Raw genomic sequence first — 12,022 nt, 5'->3', positions numbered from 1 at the left:
TGACATAGATATTGGGGTTTTATATTTTTGTTTGATTGATTCTTTGTTTAATTAACTTTATTCATTGAATTCAATATAGGCTATACTATATATAGCTATCTATTTCACAAAAGGCTGACATTTAAATATCACATTAAATGCTAAAACACTTTAGTTTTATATTGTTGACAAATAAGATTATTAATAATATAATCTTGTTCAATTTTGGAAGAACTCCCCTAACCACCCGCATGAAAAAACTCCTTGGTTTAACAAATAAGATTCTAGTTGGTGCACATAAAAGCATTTCCATTGAGTGTCACATATTGAGTATTACTCTTTTTCTTTTTTATTATTATTATTGATTTATTTTGGGCATGTAGCGTAGTTATATGGTATTCTTTTAAATTTCATATAGCTAAATATTATATATTAGAATAGTAATCACATAGCACCATAGTAAATGAAAAGTCGTCATGAAACGGAGGTTGTGATAGTCTTTTCTTTCCTATTGTGCGTATATCCCAGTGAAACGCTTCTCAAACAAGAACAAATGTAGGGCGGGGCTTGATTTTGTCTGTGGGGAATTGATTGGGTGGTTGTGGTTTGCTATTGGTGGATCTCATGTGAGTGCCCCGCCCTCGAAGAGATGCTGCAAGAGCAAGGGAAGTTATTCTGATTCAAGATTACCAGGAATATAAATAATAATAAAAAAAATTATGTGCAACGATAAAAATAAAAAAAGAATAAAAAAATAAGCATTGTCAATTTTCCCTTCTATTTAGTCCTAACAACTGATCTTCACTTGTAAATGGTTTAAAAAATACTTACATTTAAATAATTGTATTTCAGTAATAAAGTCAAGGAGGTACCTACTGTAATAACTATTGGTTTTAAGTAAGCTATTTTCAAGCATTTCCATTTGATATCAGTTGTTTGGCTGGCGCAGGACCCCCTCTATGTTCAGTTCTGCTGTTGTACCTTTAAAAACACTTGCTGTGCAGAGAGAGAGAGAGAGAGAGAGAGAGAGAGAGAGAGAGAGAGAGAGAGAGAGAGAGAGAGAGCCTGTGTCACTGATGATGCAGTTATTTCTACTGTCAGCACAATAACCAGATTCTGCTCGCTGGCGGACTGAATGCTGATGACAACATCACAACCAGCACAAGGACTTGCTTAGTAATGCTTTACAATATAAGGATCCATTTCTTAACGTTAGTACATGAACTAACAATGAACAATACTTCTAAAGCATAATCTTAATGTTCAACTCTATTGAAATCATATATAATGGACCTGAGCTAACAAACTAATAATGAACAGTTGTATTTTTATTAACTGACATTGTTAATGAAGCTAATTTCTGTCAGGACCACCATCGTCAAATACGATTGATTTTATTTTACTTTATTTTTATTTATTTAACTGAATTAGCATACATTTAGGATTGGCGGTACGGTTCTGTTCTGGGCAAGAACTCCCTGCACATCAATGCAGCCTAGCATGGACAAGAGTAGCAATAACCTCCTTAGGGTAAACAGAACACAACCAACATAAATGTATTGCAGATATCATTAATTCAATATTTTAATGTACAACATAATTAGATAATTTATTCTGATTGAAATGGGAATCAGAAGGCCAAATCCTGACTGAAAGAGGTGGAGCTGGGGAGGGAGGAGGTTAATCTGCTCCTGAGAAACGCTACAGCCGCCGATAATACTGAAGAGCTTATATATGTATACAGTGATAGACGTCGCATTCCTATAGGTAGACGTGTATCAGCTGAGAGTCACTGATGCGAGCTTGACTAACGTGACCTGCCAGAACTGACGCTACGCTTAATTGTTACTCGGCATTAAAAATGACCAAGAACAATCAGAATCAACTTTGTATCAAAATCAAAAAATGGTATCATCATAGTTTCAGTTCACTCACAGCTCAACATACACAGATGGAAACAGGTTATCAGTATACTGTTATAGCTATAGCTTGTGTCCTGGTGGAGGGGTCATAGATTGTGTCCTGGTGGAGGAGTCATAGATTGTGTCCTGGTGGAGGGGTCATGTTAGATTGTGTCCTGGTGGAGGGGTCATAGATTGTGTCCTGGTGGAGGGGTCATGTTAGATTGTGTCCTGGTGGAGGGGTCATAGATTGTGTCCTGGTGGAGGGGTCATGTTAGATTGTGTCCTGGTGGAGGGGTGATAGATTGTGTCCTGGTGGAGGGGTCATGTTAGATTGTGTCCTGGTGGATGGGTCATTTTAGATTCTGTCCTGGTGGAGCGGTCACAGATTGTGTCCTGGTGGAGGGCTCATAGATTGTTTCCTGGTGGAGGGGTCATGTTAGATTGTGTCCCGGTGGAGGGCTAATAGAATGTGTCCTGGTGGAGGGGTCATAGATTGTGTCCTGGTGGAGGGGTCATAGATTGTGTCCTGGTGGAGGGGTCATAGATTGTGTCCTGGTGGAGGGGTCATGTTAGATTGTGTCCTGGTGGAGGGGTCATGTTAGATTGTGTCCTGGTGGAGGGGTCATAGATTGTGTCCTGGTGGAGGGTTCATGTTAGATTGTGTCCTGGTGGAGGGGTCATAGATTGTGTCCTGGTGGAGGGGTCATCTTAGATTGTGTCCTGGTTGAGGAGTCATAGATTGTGTCCTGGTGGAGGGGTCATGTTAGATTGTGTCCTGGTGGAGGGGTCATGTTAGATTGTGTCCTGGTGGAGGGGTCATAGATTGTGTCCTGGTGGAGGGTTCATGTTAGATTGTGTCCTGGTGGAGGGGTCATAGATTGTGTCCTGGTGGAGGGGTCATCTTAGATTGTGTCCTGGTGGAGGGGTCATAGATTGTGTCCTGGTGGAGGGGTCATGTTAGATTGTGTCCTGGTGGAGGGGTCATAGAATGTGTCCTGGTGGAGGGGTCATAGAATGTGTCCTGGTGGAGGGGTCATAGATTGTGTCCTGGTGGAGGGGTCATAGATTGTGTCCTGGTGGAGGGGTCATGTTAGATTGTGTCCTGGTGGAGGAGTCATAGATTGTGTCCTGGTGGAGGGGTCATGTTAGATTGTGTCCTGGTGGAGGGGTCATATATTGTGTCCTGGTGGAGGAGTCATAGATTGTGTCCTGGTGGAGGGGTCATGTTAGATTGTGTCCTGGTGGAGGGGTCATGATAGATTGTGTCCTGGTGGAGGGGTCATAGATTGTGTCCTGGTGGAGGGGTCATGTTAGATTCTGTCCTGGTGGAGGGGTCACAGATTGTGTCCTGGTGGAGGGCTCATAGATTGTGTCCTGGTGGAGGGGTCATGTTAGATTGTGTCCTGGTGAAGGGCTCATAGATTGACTAACGTGACCTGCCAGAACTGACGCTACGCTTAATTGTTACTCGGCATTAAAAATGATCAAGAACAATCAGAATCAACTTTGTATCAAAATCAAAAAATGGTATCATCATAGTTTCAGTTCACTCACAGCTCAACATACACAGCTGGAAACAGGTTATCAGTATACTGTTATAGCTATAGCTTGTGTCCTGGTGGAGGGGTCATGTTAGATTGTGTCCTGGTGGAGGGGTCATAGATTGTGTCCTGGTGGAGGGGTCATGTTAGATTCTGTCCTGGTGGAGGGGTCACAGATTGTGTCCTGGTGGAGGGCTCATAGATTGTGTCCTGGTGGAGGGGTCATGTTAGATTGTGTCCTGGTGGAGGGGTCATAGATTGACTAACGTGACCTGCCAGAACTGACGCTACGCTTAATTGTTACTCGGCATTAAAAATGATCAAGAACAATCAGAATCAACTTTGTATCAAAATCAATAAATGGTATCATCATAGTTTCAGTTCACTCACAGCTCAACATACACAGCTGGAAACAGGTTATCAGTATACTGTTATAGCTATAGCTTGTGTCCTGGTGGAGGGGTCATGTTAGATTGTGTCCTGGTGGAGGGGTCATAGATTGTGTCCTGGTGGAGGGGTCATGTTAGATTTTGTCCTGGTGGAGGGGTCATAGATTGTGTCCTGGTGGAGGGGTCATAGATTGTGTCCTGGTGGAGGGGTCATGTTAGATTGTTTCCTGGTGGAGGGGTCATGTTAGATTGTGTCCTGGTGGAGGGGTCAGTTAGATTGTGTCCTGGTGGAGGGGTCATGTTAGATTGTGTCCTGGTGGAGGGGTCATGTTTGATTGTGTCCTGGTGGAGGGGTCATATATTGTGTCCTGGTGGAGGAGTCATAGATTGTGTCCTGGTGGAGGGGTCATAGATTGTGTCCTGGTGGAGGGGTCATAGATTGTGTCCTGGTGGAGGGGTCATAGATTGTGTCCTGGTGGATGGTTCATAGATTGTGTCCTGGTGGATGGGTCATAGATTGTGTCCTGGTGGAGGGGTCATAGATGGTGTCCTGTTGGAGGGGTCATGTTAGATTGTGTCCTGGTGGAGGGGTCATAGAATGTGTCCTGGTGGAGGGGTCATAGATTGTGTCCTGGTGGATGGTTCATAGATTGTGTCCTGGTGGATGAGTCATAGATTGTGTCCTGGTGGAGGGGTCATAGATTGTGTCCTGTTGGAGGGGTCATGTTAGATTGTGTTCTGGTGGAGGGCTCATAGATTGTGTCCTGGTGGAGGGGTCATAGATTGTGTCCTGGTGGAGGGGTCATGTTAGATTGTGTCCTGGTGGAGGGGTCATAGATTGTGTCCTGGTGGAGGGGTCATAGATTGTGTCCTGGTGGAGGGGTCATAGATTGTGTCCTGGTGGAGGGGTCATTTTAGATTGTGTCCTGGTGGAGGGGTCATGTTAGATTGTGTCCTGGTGGAGGGGTCATCATAGATTGTGTCCTGGTGGAGGGGTCATGTTAGATTGTGTCCTGGTGGAGGGGTCATGTTAGATTGTGTCCTGGTGGAGGGGTCATAGATTGTGTCCTGGTGGAGGGGTCATGTTAGATTGTGTCCTGGTGGAGGGGTCATAGAATGTGTCCTGGTGGAGGGGTCATAGATTGTGTCCTGGTGGAGGGGTCATAGATTGTGTCCTGGTGGAGGAGTCATAGATTGTGTCCTGGTGGAGGGGTCCTGTCAGATTGTGTCCTGGTGGAGGGGTCATGTTAGATTGTGTCCTGGTGGAGGGGTTATGCTAGATTGTGTCCTGGTGAAGGGGTCATAGATTGTGTCCTGGTGGAGCGGTCATAGATTGTGTCCTGGTGGAGGGGTCATAGATTGTGTCCTGGTGGAGGGGTCATAGATTGTGTCCTGGTGGAGGAGTCATAGATTGTGTCCTGGTGGAGGGGTCATGTTAGATTGTGTCCTGGTGGAGGGGTCATAGATTGTGTCCTAGTGGAGGGGTCATAGATTGTGTCCTGGTGGAGGGGTCATGTTAGATTTGTCCTGGTGGAGGGGTCATAGATTGTGTCCTGGTGCAGGGGTCATAGATTGTGTCCTGGTGAAGTGGTGATGTAGGAGACTATATTGAGTATGACATACCGCTCTACCCAAAGGCACAGACATAAAAGTGTCAAAACAAAGATGACAGTGGGAGAGCAATTCACTGTCAACCAGTGGATCATCCAATAGTAAGCAGCACATTACACTGGATAAAAATCTTTTTCCTCTTAAAGGCCCACTGAAGTGCCTTGTAACGCACAGCTTTGTATGATGTGTTGATGTTCAATTCCACTGAAACAGGAAGTTAAGGCGGGACATATTGAAGGGCTCCTCCCAGTTTTCAACTAGCCAATAGCGTTTAGTTTACCTCACAGACTGCAAGTCGTTCTTGACAGCACCATGGAAGCGAATCCAAGCGCTGATGATACGTTGGATTCAATAGAGGTGAATAAATTATAGCCATTTCACTCTTAACCAACGTACTGTTGGAAAGTGGAATAAAACTCGAGCGTTTGAGCAACCGAACACACGTCTCCAACCCATATTGCTCCGTGTCTGTCAACGGTCGCTTTGGCCAGGTGGTATTTATAGCATAGGGGGCGGAGCTTTAGATTCTAGAGAGCATTTGATTGGACAGAAGATGAGATGAGAAGCTGAAGTCCGCGGTGATGTCATAAAATCTGTGATCTATTTTAGTGGAAGTGAGAGATTGTACGTTTTTGAATGCTTATATCTCATAAATGTGAATTTTGTCATTGTTTTGGAGCACACAAGCTTATAACCTTGAAGGGATAGTTCACCAAAAAAATGAAAATTGTTCCAACCCCGTAAGACCTTAGTTCATCTTCGGGACACAAATTAAGATATTTTTGATTAAATCTGAGAGCTGGATCACTCCTCAATAGGCTTCTAAGGGATTGACACTTGTTCCCCGAAAAGTTATTAAAGACATCGTTAAAATAGTCCAAGTGACTACAGCGACTCAATCTTAAGTTTATCAAGCGACGAGAATACTTTTTGTGCGCAAAAAAAATCAAAAATAACGACTTTATTTCAACTATTCATGTCCTTCTCTGTGGGCCTCGAGTCAGTTCACTAGTGTAACAGCGCAGCGCTTCTGTGTTGTACGTACAACACAGAAGCACTGCGCTGTTAAACTATGTGAACTGAATCGAAGCCCACAGAGAAGGAATTTTCAAGTAATTAAAAACAGAATTTTCATTTTTGGGTGAACTATCCCTTTAAGGCTGACATTTTCATACAAAAAAAATTGCATTTCAGGAGGCCTTTAACCATTTTATTCACTGTAACAAGTATGTTACTCCCTTTTTTTTTCTTCTTTTTTTAAAATGAGAAGGCAATATGAAATCCATAAATGCAATTTCTAAATCTAGTTATAAGTGAAGATGGTATGAAGCTGACACCAGTGTTCATTTCTGTCAGTTCAGAGATGCCTTTCTACCATCTGAAGAGAAAGAGAGAGGTTAATGGAACATCTTGATTAGCAATAATAATTGTGAATTCATAAGTTCAAACACAGATCCTCTTAAATGTGCTTTATATGACCCGTAAAACATTTCCAAGCTTTTAGCAATAGATTTTCTTTTTCAAATCTATTAGAGACTACGAAAATGAATTAGGAAAAAATTATTACCACTTACCTAAATTTCTCGGTCATACAGTATGAGTGTTATAATTACAAACCATCGAAGATAAATTGTTATTTGCACATTTCTGTGGCAGCTTGTTTCTGCCGCAGCATAAAAAATATAAAAGGTAATTGCGATCTTGCAATTCTGACTTTATAACACGCAATTCTGACTTTATAACGCTTCATTCTGAGAAATAAAGTCAGAATTGCAAGATGTAAACTCGCAATTGTGAGATAAAAAGTTGCAATTATTTCTGTGGTGGAAACAAGCTTTCATATACATTTCCTTATATCTACTGTTGGACTTTTAACTTTCCAGTTGTAGTAACTTTTTTACTTACTGTATTCATACATTTACATAAGTGTCTTTTTGTTTAGTTGAGTTTTAGGTTGTTCTTTGTGTTTTTGTTTCTCCTTCCGGTTTGTTCTCACCTGTGTGTTGTTTTTGTATAGCCTATTTTTCCTTGTCCTTTGGCAGAGTTGGTGTGCGTGTTTCTTGTTTCATTGGATGTTTATTTTAGTATTGCTCTATTAATTAACCGTATTTGGGTAAATGGTCTCGTATTCTGAGACTCCATCTGTTACGATAAGGCTTTCAGCAGGGTCGGTGTTTCCTTCACAATACAACAGGGAGACTGTTGGCCATTTTAGAATTAAAAATGCATGAGAGATCTTCTCACAACAAGGCTATACTAGACAAGCATTATCAGCTTAATAAATCATTTATCAATATGATGCATTGTAGTGCTGTTCAACTATACATTAATCTATCTATTTATCCTACTAAAGTTGAGATGTGTTGCTGTTGTAGCAATGACTATCTCAAAAAGGAAATGGGGAGGATGATACCAAAAGGATGGGCAGACAGACACTCATCTTTTACAGATAATTGGTGTTATTAATTATCACCATCCAGACAGCATTACACTCTTCTCCACCTGGCACATTACAAACCTCCTACTGGTTTGTAATCATTGTTGACTGATAAGTAGGCAACCAATGATCTCCGAGCACTACATCCGCCTGGATTGCTCAGAGCATTCAGCTGCATGTTTAGATTCACTTATGAAACCTTAATGAAATGATTGGCTTATCACAGTGGAGCTCTGGTTTTTGTATTTCTGTGTCATAAGACATTTTAACATGTTTGCAGTTCTCAACCCTAACTCATAATACTCCAGCCAATGCATATTCCAGAGATACGTTACACTCATCGGTATTACAGGTGGCTGAAGTTACATGTGTTAGAGGAAGCAGAGAAGTTGTTAATATTGCATTAGTGTCAGGGAAGTACAACGGGTATAAGTTGCACTAACTTTCTCTGGTTACAGAGAGGTTACAACAAATACTTCTTGTTGATGTAGTGCACTCTGTTTAACCATCCTCAACTGCCTTTCATCTACATCAAGCTTAAATTTCTCTACAATCAATTTACTGTTCTTTGCAAAGGCACACATTGCATTTACATTGCAGTAAGTTACCAAATGCTGCCAAAAAATATCACTTGCATGGTATAAAACAATGTTTTTGGCTAATAACATTTTCTGCCATTCCTATTAATGGTAATGCGTAGCATCTTATAAATATTGTAAACCTTAGAAATTGTGTAAATTTTTAGTTGACAAATTGATAATAATGTTATAACTGTAATATAATTGTAAAGACTACCAGAAATAGCTACAATACGCTTAATGTCATATTTGAAATTAAGATGTAATTTTATTAAAATGTATATACCCAAATGTATTCATATAGACATTTTAATATATGATTGATATAGTGGTGTAGTAGTGACTCCAAATATGAAATTACACACACACACACACACACACACACACACACACACACACACACACACACACACACACACACACACACACACACACACACACACACACACACACACACACACACACACACACACACACACACACACTTAGGGACTTTCCATAGACATAATGAGATTCATTCTGTACAAACTGTATATTCCATTCCCTAACCCATAAACACAACACTCACAGAATACGTTCCGCACTTTTACATTTTCAAAAAAACATAATTTAATATGATTTACAAACTGTTTTCCTCATGGGGACCAAAATGTGATTTTTGGTATTGCCATCCTTGTGGTGACATTTTGTCCCCACTGCGTAGGGTTTACCAGTACAACACACAAACACACACACACAATGAAAAAACTGATACATTACAGAGATTTTATATAGTGCACCTAAGTTACATGCTATCAGCTTTTTGTCTTCAGGAGCTTTGTGTGTTCCTCGTGTCTTTGCATTATGACACCAGATGACACAAACACGAGCTCTGGGTTATCTACCTTGGAGCAGAGCTCAGGCATTCAGTTCTCAAGGGAGTTAAATGCTCTCACTGTTGTGAATTTGTCCCTTTTCTTTAATTTTACCTTTTTTTACCCATATATACATTTGTACTATATATCCCACAATTCCAAGCAAACTACACTACTAAATCTAGCGCACTACATTACCCATACACCCCCTGCTCAAGGTCTATAAGTAGACCTCACTTCCTTCCATTGTTTCTTTTGCATTGGTGAGGTGTGGGTGTTTGAATGGACACCCAACCATGTCCTTTGAGTCCTTTCCTTAGGATGCGTTAATGACTTTAGACCATCTTGTACATCCCGTCCATCCGTTAACACCTGTCCATTTACATCTTGTTCTCCATGTGAATCTCCAAGCTCCATGTGAATCCTTGAACTTCATGTCATGTGAATTACTCACGACTTAATCATCCTGAACTTAAAATAAAAGAGAGCAAAGGACTGGTATTTGTCCTGTGATTTAATCAGACACGCCATCAAGTTTCTGCAACTCTAACGAACTTTGGAAATATTTAACATCTGATATCCAACACTCAATGCAAAAAGATTTGTGTAGAAGCTCCGCTAATGCTTGTCCTTTTTCTTGAAGATCTGGGCAGACACTTTGTTGCTGTCTGGCAGGCCATGATCGTCCCTCCCCCGTGAGGCCGGATCTGGGCCGACACTATGTTGCTTTCTGGCAAGCCATGATCGTCCCTCTCCCGTGAGGCCGGATCTGGGCCGGATCTGGGCCGACACTATGTTGCTGTCTGGCAAGCCATGATCGTCCCTCTCCCGTGAGGCCGGATCTGGGCCGACACTATGCTGCTGTCTGGCAGGCCATGATTGTCCCTCCCCCGTGAGGCCGGATGTGGGCCGGATCTGGGCCGACACTATGTTGCTGTCTGGCAGGCCATGATCGCCCCTCCCCCGTGAGGCCAGATCTGGGCCGACACTATGTTGCTGTCTGGCAGGCCATGATCGTCCCTCTCCCGTGAGGCCGGATCTGGGCCGACACTATGTTGCTGTCTGGCAGGCCATGATCGCCCATCCCCCGTGAGGCCGGATCTGGGCCGGATCTGGGCCGACACTATGTTGCTGTCTGGCAAGCCATGATCGTCCCTCTCCCGTGATGCCGGATCTGGGCTGACACTATGTTGCTGTCTGGCAGGCCATGATCGCCCATCCCCCGTGAGGCCGGATCTGGGCCGGATCTGGGCCGACACTATGTTGCTGTCTGGCAAGCCATGATCGTCCCTCCCCCGTGAGGCCGGATCTGGGCCGGATCTGGGCCGACACTATGTTGCTGTCTGGCAAGCCATGATCGTCCCTCTCCCGTGAGGCCGGATCTGGGCCGACACTATGTTGCTGTCTGGCAGGCCATGATTGTCCCTCCCCCGTGAAGCCGGATGTGGGCCGGATCTGGGCCGACACTATGTTGCTGTCTGGCAGGCCATGATCGCCCCTCCCCCGTGAGGCCAGATCTGGGCCGACACTATGTTGCTGTCTGGCAGGCCATGATCGTCCCTCTCCCGTGAGGCCGGATCTGGGCCGACACTATGTTGCTGTCTGGCAGGCCATGATTGTCCCTCCCCCGTGAGGCCGGATGTGGGCCGGATCTGGGCCGACACTATGTTGCTGTCTGGCAGGCCATGATCGCCCCTCCCCCGTGAGGCCATTCTGGGCCGACACTATGTTGCTGTCTGGCAGGCCATGATCGCCCCTCCCCCGTGAGCTTTCTTTTTCCTTCCGGACATTCACACTGATGTGGAGAGGTCTTGGAAGAAACCATACTCGGCATGCACTTTTCCCTTCCAACATTCAAATGACAAAAATTTTGAGGGTTTATGTGAGCAGAGGTGTATGAGGATGCCCCCTGTGGAAGAAAGGCTGCCTAGCTATGTATCCTTATTGAGGGCTCCAGTCTTACTGTCGAAGCCGCGTTGGACCACTTCACGGCTCGTAGGTAAGGCAGATGCAGCGGCAGGTCGGGCTGCTTATGGACTTAGACCAGGGGAAGGGATTGTCACCTTAGGTGAACTTCGCCCGGTCCACAGACTTGGCTCTTTGGGCAGCCAAGCACATGACTGCTGCCATCAGTTGTTCAATGGTGGCGATGGTGATAATGGAGAGGCACCTGTGGCAAAATCTGTCGGAAATCAAAGAGAAGAAGAAAACTTTGGCACATCTACTGAGGCAATGTCCTATTTATAAGTCGCCCCACATCTGGTAATCCAAATGTATATTTGGGCCAGATCTGAGCCAACATTATGTTGCTGTCTTCCTCCCATTATAAATCTATTCGGGAGGGGCATTGCTCCATGCATTTTGGTCGGTGGCAGTTCTGAAGGTTGTAGCCTGCCCTTCTCACTACTCAGACAGCAACATAGTGTCAGCCCAGATCCGGCCCACATCTAGTACACGTGGATTCCACACGTATCAGATATGGGCCAGATCTGGGCTGACTTATAAATGGGACACTATGTTGCTGTCTGGTTAACAACTGAAGTCGGTTGTACTATACTTCTACTTGTGTGCTGATCATGTGACTGTAGTAGGTGTACATTTGCCAGTGTTACTTCCTGTATTTACAACTGAAGATTGTGTTTGGATGAACACCGAAACGTCTTGTTAACTTGTTTTTATGAAGTCCAGTTACTTCAAATAAAGAATTTGTCTGGTTTTGTCAACTCGAA

The sequence above is a fragment of the Siphateles boraxobius genome, unplaced genomic scaffold (genome assembly GCF_051911475.1).
Source record: "Siphateles boraxobius isolate OS27281-9 unplaced genomic scaffold, OSU_SipBor_1 92, whole genome shotgun sequence".
Taxonomy (NCBI): Eukaryota; Metazoa; Chordata; class Actinopteri; order Cypriniformes; family Leuciscidae; genus Siphateles; species Siphateles boraxobius.
The sequence above is the reverse complement of the archived record's forward strand: the minus strand, read 5'-3'. Positions refer to the sequence as shown.